The sequence below is a fragment of the Opisthorchis viverrini genome (genome assembly GCF_000715545.1).
Source record: "Opisthorchis viverrini unplaced genomic scaffold opera_v5_316, whole genome shotgun sequence".
Lineage (NCBI taxonomy): Eukaryota > Metazoa > Platyhelminthes > Trematoda > Opisthorchiida > Opisthorchiidae > Opisthorchis > Opisthorchis viverrini.
The window spans coordinates 508,702-519,177 of record NW_008751971.1 but is presented as its reverse complement, the minus strand read 5'-3'; positions in this window follow the sequence as shown (position 1 = coordinate 519,177).

Sequence of the window (10,476 nt, the reverse complement as noted above, 5' to 3'; positions counted from 1 at the left end):
TAACAAGTATGTATGCGAAGCGGCATAACCAACTTGTGGGGAACTCTGCAGACCACCTGAAATAACTCCTTTGGGTAAATTATCTAGCTAGTCGTAACGATATATAACACAGCCAGACTTTGAACCGTATTAACGGGCCCAAATTAATCCCAGTACTAGCGGTCCTTGTGGACTCTCTTGCCGAGTTGCCAATTTGAGCGCTGAAGACCTTTGTTTTACAGAAGCAATGAGTTTTCCCTTCGAAGGTTGAATTATGCTAAGAAATCCTTGGGTGGGTGGCCACAGGTTTAGTGCTCCAATCAATGGCCTTCGGGTGCACCCAAAAGATTTCTCTTACTTTTGTCGGGGGAGCGGGTTGGATAAACTAAACATTATTAGTGTGGCTATCGAAAAAGCCATCTATAAACACTGGAAAGTATGGGGAATGGCTGTGTCTGCTTTTGGCTGCCTCTGTATGTTAAACCTAAAATGCTGACTTTTCTTCAGGTCGCCGAATTGATCCTATTGGAAAGGTGGCCATAGCCTAGAAGAAAAACTCGCCTAGCGCTTACAAGCGCCGTATTCAGGTACATGGGGGTATTATAGAAATACAAAGACGTTACACAAAGCGCTGTTTGATCGACAGGGTATTTTAGCTTAATCGCTGGTCTGTGTGCATACATAGAGACCGGTTTCATTTGTTTCTGTATGGAGTGATAAGCGCAGACCTACCGAAATGAAATGTTGACGTGAGAGAAGCGAAAGCCCAGGCTGACCAACGATTCAACGGAGACAGCTGTGTTGAGGCTGTTGGGGTAGAGATATCCTGTAAAACAAATGAAATAAAAAAAGTTCATTCAGAATATCCGGTCCTCCACCAAAACTACGGCCAGCAACAGGACTCCAGTAACAAAAATCCATGTAGGCGTTCAAAAGTTTGTGTGGTCCGCCCACCTTCCATTTCACCGTTCAATTTCTAAATTTAGACGTGCACGTTAGCAGAATAACAAATCCCTTCGGTAACCGGAGATCAATACAACCTCTCCCGGCCAATTACGTGACAGATTTAATGCCGCTGTAGCCGGGATAAACGCGTGCTTTCTAGCTGCAGGCGCTTTCTGGTCCCCAGTATTAGATGCGATTATCATTCGTTTAGGGTCATCGGTTGTTTTCACCGAAATGAAAACTCTGTCATTTGCTAACCGACGGAATGTTTCATTTGTTGTCCATAGTTTTTTCAAATTACATTAACCAGCTGCTAATGCAAGAAAGGAAATAATTGCTCCAGGGTCTTATCGAACTTTACGTCAAAAGTCAGTGTGGCTAAAATGTGTTTCCTGGTCCCCATATCGTGGTAGCTGGTTTCGGTTGAACAGTTGAGCTGAACAGAAAACTAATGTCAAATGAGTGGGTTTTGGAAAAAAACGTCCCACTTGGCTAACTCACCAAATATGAATTGAGTGGGCAAGCATCCATTACGTACAACAGACCAGAATAGAGGGTTTCTCCTAGAGGTTTGTGAACATTAAACTGATATACCGACATTTACCAGCAATTCTGGCGCCAGTGTATTAGGCAGTTCGCAGTACCGTACTCGTTGTTCGCCAAATTTTTCAACTGATCCAAGACCATCCTCACTGTTACCAGCTATTGGCTTTTGTTTGAGAATTAGAGTGATAGTAAAGCAGTGTGATATATTTATTTCTATTCCCACGGTCTCTTACTGTACTGTAAACTATTATCGAAATCAAAAATACTGCAAAAAAAGCTTCGATCGCAGATATCAACTGTGAAGCCCCGCCCCAAGTGAAAAACTGCGTTCCACAAATAAATCGATAACATGAACCCTGTTAAGCAGTACAAAAACTCTCACGGATTAATTCAGCGCACCAAAATATAGTACGTGGTGTTTCAAAAGTGGCCTCCTCAGAAGATATTACTCACTACTGGAAAAAGTAGTACTGCCGTATAAGAGACTGGAAGCCCAGCTTATTTTTACTTACGACTTGCTATCATTTATTGGTGCAAAGCGTTGCAGACTAATTCTGATCGGCTGTTTGTTAAATCTAATCTCAAATTAGGGGCTCCGCGGTTGAAATGGAAACCTTAAAAAATAGGGATTTATGAAGATGCTGCCACAGCTACTACTTAGAGGAGAACTCCTTCATCACGAGTTATTCAGGAATAAGTAATTATCAATTTGCAAGTTCCAGAATTCAGATCGCGAGGCGAAATGCATCCGACAGAAGTTCAACACAATCACTTCAGTCGTGGTCTCTGAGTGAAGCTCCTTCTTTGGGTTGCGTATGTTTGGTGCGCCTTTCTGTTTTGGGACCCTTGTGTTCTACTTCAAATAGGTTGTTTGGACCTATTGTAACATGAAAACGCGTCTAAGGCAAAGCAGTCGTTGTACTTCTGTTGCACACAATGTAAGCGGTAGGCTTCCAAAGATATGGCTGTTGGTTTCAGTAATACTGTATTAGAAGCGAGTCCGAGGTACGGATCTCTGGAGCAGAAGTTGACCTGATAACACATCACACCACAAGTCTAAGGGTTACGACAGGAACACCCGATTGCAACTTCGGTTTCCGCCGAAATCAGAGGACATCATTTGATGGACCAGTTCATTTGCATATTCATGCCTACAATGGGAATATTCTCTGCTGTCACACTGCCGGTTGGCCGAAGGTTAGGAATGAACTATCAAAGTTGTTTCCTACAATTAGTAGAGTTAATCTGGGTTAGCCCATACCGGTCTACCTGTTTGACTTTGTTATGAATAAATAGAACAAGCAAGACACTTCATCGATACGGGAATCCGGGTATCTCGGGTAAAACCAATAGACACGTCCGGACGATTCTTCATCAGATGTTTCTGATTGTCAGTCAGCGCGGTCTTCTCCAAAAAGTACCTCAAGAAAACATGGCAAAATGCCATCTATCGCTACAGGATGTTTGGTCGCTCTATTTGTGTGTGAAAATTCGGGGAGGAGAATGGGCTTGTTGACTGGTTTGCTTGTGTGAACTGTGGCATACGCCGACTGTCCAGTAACAGAAGATAATGCAAACAATCGAGGTGCGGGCAGCATTTACCAGCGTGCGTCATTTATGGGGTTTTTGCTAAAGATAGAATATATAGTGTATACGGGACAACTTTAAGAACGGTCATACACTGTGACAGTGAAACTTGGCCTCCAGATCCAAGAACCTTGAAGGTCTTGAACTGTGTTTACCCTTTAGTGGTGTGGCGTAGAATCGAACGGTCGATAATGAATCAGAACTACCGTAAAAACTGATGATCACCAGTTTGTGGTGGTTGACACGTATACCACACACGTCCAACCACTGTCTAAAACATAAAGCACTGTTTCTACTCCGGATGCTTCTTGGCGAAAGTATGATGACGACGGGCTATGGCACGAAAAAGCAATATTAGTTTTATGGGGGTCAGGGTGATTCCGATTGCTCGCAGTTAGAAACCCTACGGGGATTTGGCACGTAACCGGTCAGGGTATCGAGCATGCCAACAGTTCCTAGGGGAAGGGATTAGTTGAAATCTTTCACTCATTGTGTGATCGGATTGCGGTATTGAAAATGCTGCATGGTCAATCCTGGATAATGCCTGAATGAGTTCTTCTGGTTGTTATTTTAAGATATGGACATCTTGTTCTTGATATTTTTCCCTTGAGGTGTAAGGCCTATTGTTCTAAATCTCCATTTTTTTCATTTCACTCCAGTATTTACAGTGGCATTCTTTCCTCACGTTTGACGGATATTAATCATTAGTTGTTAATAGCCCGTCCAGTATGATGGTCATGGTATAAGGCAACAAAACAGGATGAGACGGACTCTTGAACAGGCAGAATTCACCAGGTTTCCGATTAGAGTTTTCTGTTCCTTCACAGTACATCCATCGACATCAGTATACGCGCAAGCTAGGTGTGTAACACGTCCACCTTGGCAGGCAAATCATAGAAAAAGCAGTGCACCGGGACACCCATGTTCCGTATGGTTACTGAACTTTCTCTGATAGTTTTATCCCAGCAAACCGAACTTTGCTAAATAAAAGTGAACAAAAGGACTTTTAAACCACACGCTTAGATTGAAGTACGTGCGTCAATCCATGAATATTTCAGAATTGCCAGAGTTAAGTATATTCTCTGAAGTTGTTGCCTTTGGATTGTTGCGAATTACTCCCACGGTCGTATCATTGTTTCAATAAGAAAGAACGAATCCTAATACTGTAGGAGTGGGCACGTACAATGAAATGCCAATCATAAAGGAGGTATAGCCTGTGAAATTTGAGAATCGTTAATTGGCTTGTATACAAGAGAGCCGAGTATCAATTTTCTCCCTAGGTAATCGATGAACTCCAGTGTAGGATTGATCAGCTGACCACGACTGGCACGATCCAGACTACTATCGATCGGAGAAGTGATTGGAATTCAAACGCTGGAACCACAACTTTGTGTCCAAAAGGAACCTGTGTGCCCTGTGGACTTGAGCTGGCTTAGGAGAATGTACTTTTCCGTTGACTTCTGTATCGTTGATGTCACTCACTTGTATCCGTAACCCACTGACCTGTGTATCTCTCATGCAACCTCGTTTACTTCTCCCTTTCTTCTTCACTGAAGTGTACGTACCCTCGGTTTTTATCACCTGGCCTCTGGTAGCACATAAATTTGTGGTGTGCCAGCCAAGAGGAAGAATAACAGAAAACAAGCTAGATTCATTATTAGGGAGAAGTCTCATTACTTTTACGGGTCAGCCATATATAACCGTACGAACACAGACACAGGGGTTGTAAATTAGAAATCTGACTTATCACTTGAGATAATCTACCTATTCAACAATCAACCTAATCTAATCAGTATGTTCAATGCAAGAGGATTATAAATCATCAACGGAAGAAACCTGCCGTTGTATCATAGACTCTTCAAATAATGGCCGACTTTCATCAGTTCCAACCTGCATGGTACAAAATTTCCCCACGAACTTATTGTTGCTTTAGTCAACCGAGCGATATTTGAGTGACGAAAAGAACAACTGTGTTGCGCAGTAGTTTAACGGTCACAAAAGGTAATCATATTAGCTAAGTAACCTCACATTCTCATTCGAACCTAGAACCGTACCCTTACTAATTTGTAAGTATTAAATTTACTGGTGCAGTGTAGATGGAATTTGGTAGTTATGGTTCCTCGCTCTCAATACAAATTTTTGACATCCAAATTCATACACCACTTGAGGTGGTCTTGTGTTTCTATAAGTAGACCAATGTATCTTCAGCCTGAACTCGTGATAAAATAAACACACGCAAGTGTCGTATCAGAGAAGAAGTCATCCTCTGTGACCCTGATCCAACGCAAAAACTGTGCGCAACTCGAACTTTGGACAATCAGTCCAGAAATGGAGGACAAAGTGCTCACTAGTGGGATGAGACACCTATAGTAGAGTCCTTTGGAGTTTTGGGTCATCTTCTAAACGGATTGCACGGGACCTAGCCAAAAGAACAAGAATATCCCAGTTCTATGGTTGCTCACCTCATTTTTTGTTGCCATTTGATAGCTTGATTTCAGTCTAGTTGTGCCAGAAAATGGATGAACAACAAGACTTCTTTTGTCAGTTGGGTATCGGGCACCTGTGATACCTGCCCCAGCTACTTCAACCTGATGAGAATTACTTCCCAGTCCATCGATCCTGTCTTGTCACCAAATTCTTGCTTCGCCCGTTATTCCTGCCCGCTTGCTCCGACCAGTTAAATTCTTCTATGCAAAACGATTTCCAGTCATAAATTGACTGAATGCAGAACAAACCTAAATAAAGATTACTGTCACTCTGACATTAAAAATAGCTCAACATATAGCAGGAGTTGTCTATTTCGTGAAATCTGCTGTACGGATGGTCTTCGGGTAATCGTACACTGAGGGTTCGCGTCCAATCAGATATTAGTTTGAAATTAGGAATCGCTTGCATGTAGATGAAGTTGGAAAAGAAAATAAGTTTTAAAAGGAGCTATTGAAAAACAAGGTCAAAAACAAATATAAAATAAAACCAGCTGAAAAATCAAGACAAGGCAACAATTGGAAGCGGGTGAATGAGATTCACGGCTACTAACTAGAATTCCCAGATTTACCACTCTCATTTTCACAGAACAGTCGACACATTCCGAATTAAACTGATGTGAAAAACATTCTGGGAATCTTCGTTACGTTTCAAAGTGTGGGAGTCACTGTGACGGGCCTTGCTGCCGTAGTTTGTATTTGGTGGATGACACAACTTCAAGAATGGGCGTTGGTTTTATTGCGACACTGTCAAAAACTCGCCAGATCATTTTACACGGTACGTTTAACCTGACCTACTTCAATTCCATATGTGGAAAGATTGATGGTTTTAGGCTGACAAAGTTGGCGCCATTATATAATTGGTTTATTACGCACTGAATCTAAACAGATGGACAAGCAACGCCTAAATGCTGTTTCTTGGCCTGGATGATGCTCTACTGACTAACTGATGCAATTAGTGCCGTACACAGAGTAAATGAATCTGCCAAGCTCACGTTTGGACAAAGCAGTCGCGTTCCGCAGGATCCCTCGGCGATTCGAATGCCAGAGGCGCTCGTTAACTGTGAATATTGACAGATTTCGAGTGCGTTCGGAAAAACTCCCACAATCGCCATTTTGAATAGTCTGAATCGAGACTGTGTCACTTTTTTTGAACCTGCCTGGATACATTATCTTTAAAATGCGAAAATGTTACTTTGTATCTCTCCCAAACCGTCGTTTTTCTCTATGTTTTACAACTTTCTTTCGGTATTACAAGAATTTACTAGCCAAATTATCAGCACTGGTGTCAGTAACACATTGCTCTTGGGCACACTTATGCAAGAAGTTCTTCCAACATATCTTCGGACTCTTCAGACCAATAGGTGCACCAGTGGCACGCTTCGACAGTGCGAAATTCTCTCTTCTGGAGCAAATCTAGTAGGTTAACCCTTTGCCAAGGTGTCATAGGTTGACTTCCATTCTGGTTCAAGTTGTTAACAAAAGAGTTGACACAATGTAAATCTTGGAGCATTCACAGGAGCACTTGAGGTAGCTGCACGACTTAAGCAGAAAGATCCAGGAGTTCGGTCAGCATCTGCTGCATTAAAAATAAATACCGAGTTCAAACTGGGACAACAGCGGTATTCTATTATTTGTATTTTATCTTGCAAGCGAAGTCAGCCTATGCCAAAGAGTGGAGAAATACTTCAAAATGTTTTACGTTTATCGAGAGCCACCAGCAGTGCACAATTCGCGAAACCCAACAAAGATTCGAACTAGCCACGATGACGACGTAGTTGATCCGGTACCACATATAGCACACCCATCGTGTGGAACCTATTCGCCGACATTAAGGTTCCGCAAGAACAAAACGTGCCCGTTGTACACATTAACACATTACGGAGCGCCTGATTCTGGAACAAGTTCCCACATCCATTTCACATCACTTGAAGCCTGATGCGAGGTTTTGCATGGTGTCAGAAGCAAGTGAATCTCAAACAGATATTGATCGGAACTCTCCCCATAAAGCTAGATGTATACAGTAAATGAAACTAGCCAGTACCTTGGTTCCCCAGATATCTGAGACCGTAGTCAACACGCAGTACTTCTAAGAACAAATTGTGCATGAATTGTATAGTATTCCAAACGTCTCTCAGCAAATTTACCAACTTTCAAGCTATAAAGCTCTGGTTTATCATCGCTGATGGGTGAGCGCGGAATGCAGTCTCGCAGTCACATCAACTCAATCAAACCAGCTTTCGGTCAAAGCAGTACCATCTGCTATCTTAGGTTTCTCATCGTACCAGGTTGTTCGTTGTAAACCGTGTACCGTTCACTTTGTGAATCTATTCGGAAACAAATATCGATCGCTAACAAAGTTCACAAACATGTTCAGCTAGGGTTTTGGTACAATTTGGCGTACCAACGCCTACTTAAAATGGTGTTTAACCGCTGCCCTTTGGATGATACCTCAAGTTCGATTCGCATTCTGCGTGCAATTACAAGAGAAAGTGATCCTGAATGTCAGCCAATTTCAAACACTCAAAATTGTCTTTCACATCATTATTGGAAAGCAAACATGTGTCAGAATTGCTACTACTAGATAGATTGGGGTAAGGTAGGGATATGTAGACAGGTCATACTTCCAAGCAACAAATGCTGATAACATCTGGCCAGAGAATTCCAGGGCCTGGCAGTGGATCGATAGACAAAACGGTTGGCAAAGTTTGGAAGTAGAACACGATGTACGTCACGAGATTTGTAAGCTCGTTCGAGAGTCGTCAGGGAATAAAGTTGGTTCCAAGTGTTTTCGTTTGTATGACTAGGCTCTGACAGACTGCTATTCGACGACGGTTGACCCCGGAAAGAGATTACTCACATCCAAATAGGAAATCACATCCCGCCACAAACAGACTGAACGTTATTTTGCGTAACAGGCTGAGACTCCGTAAACCAAAGACCTGTACGGGAGAGTGTACGTGTAACACGCATACAGCTTCTCATGCCAGGCTGATGAAAGGGTAGAAGTCTGACTTCCATAGCCTGCTTGTCCCCAGGTTCAGGGTTGGAAAAGGTGTGGTGATTTGTTACTTGGTGATTCTTTACTGTGACGATCCTACGCGGACCGCCGTTACCTTGTGTTTAGGCGTTTGAGCCGAAGGCTTGAGTCGAATACCCTAATGGTTTCCTTCTTTAAGCCATAGCGCCCTAGCAGTATACCAACCCACATACCACCATGAATTGCACAATCACAAATGGTATCTTGTTATATCAGCCGTCGCGTGTTGTGAGCAGCTTACTTTTTGCATACAACCGGGCAGGTAAGTGTAAACATGTTGCTGCCGAAGCCTTCCTTCCTGTGCTTCCACGTACTTCGTTTTCTACCTACACCCACCCCAACTTCAACACTTTCCCACATTTCTCAGCACTGGGACTGACAGCTCTGCTCTCCATTCATCACTCTCAGCTGCAGCACTACTGTGGTATTACCCCGTAAACGCGCTGATAATTGCTTTCCGTCCATCGCATCTGCTTACACTCCAACAGACCATAGATCTGGTACGATCCAAGGCAGTTTTTACAATAACTTAAGAGCCTTGTTGCGGTGGGCTATGGCGTCAGATAGTCTGGGATATGAATAAACAGGTAGGTAGAACTAGTGCTACTGAAGCTCAGCTGGGTGGTCGTCTGGGACCAGAATGGGGGCGCATGGACAAATGCGAACGCCTGTTGCAATTATGCGTTGACGATATACTGTGTGTGCAGTAGTGTCTTTCGGAACAAACGAAACCGCTTGGTCACGTGATTTCTCGCGCATACGGACCAACTTATAATACATTGCCGTCGGCTATGGGCTTGTAGGCTACTACTTCCCGCTGCGCCTTCCTGTGGGAAGCACACATATCGCTTGGCATTTGAAGAGCTCTCGGACCCTGACCTGAAGCAAGCTTGCCAAAACTAGCTATTGAAGTCTGCTTTGGACAACATATCTTTTAGTGTCGAGTCTTGATTCGGGTCCAGTCCACAACCCTGCGAGATGCCAAGTGTTCCGTTTGCGGGACGGTGATTGAATCCCGAGCAACATTAAAATGGTTAGAAGATCGGACACGTATTCGTTCTGGTCGATAGTACGAAGCCTCTACGCAGACCGTCATACCTCAGGCTAAAACTAGCACAGATCCAGATATTTGGTGGACAGAGAAAGCCAGAAGGATGAGGAAGGAGAACAACTCTTGGAGCATGCAAAAATATCCCGACTGATACGTTCAAAAAGGTTGAAAGTGGTCCCCTGTAGGCAAAATAAACAATGGTAACAACGCCTTGCCTATCTCTAAAAAAGATGGGCTTCTGAATCGTTGGCTTAAAAAAATTCCACCGGCCACTGCTAGTTGCTCAGAAGGACTCCAACCGGGACAGTAAACTTGAAACCCTTAACCGCAACAAAAATAAGCTAAGGCATTTTGTCCCTCAAGTGTCGCCGACAGACTGGCCCTGACGAATCCACATTTTCTCTATTTAAATATGGAGGTAAAATCCCCAGTTAGTGACCATCTATCTTACACACTTCTACCTTGAGAAATGGGTCATCCCAAATTAGTAGGTTGAGTTGATAGTGATGCCAATTTTTCAATAGGGTAGTTGCAATAAGTACAGCAATCACAGAGGAAAAAGCTTAAGCCAGTTTGCGTCGCTCATTTCATATCGTCTTGCAGAAGCGCGCAAGGACAGTATACGAGAACAACAAGCGGGATTCTAGCCAGTAAAAGGCTGTGTGGTGCCAAACAGACTACGTGCATACAGGTGCCCTGCAACTTTGGTGTTCCTGGACTTTAAGAGTGCATTCGATTCTGTCGACCGGTTACTTCTTCTCAACACACTTGCGCGTGGATATTATGCATAGTTTTTAAATTTATGAACTTTTGGGCGCGTGAGTGTATTGGCGAAGTCTCTGAAA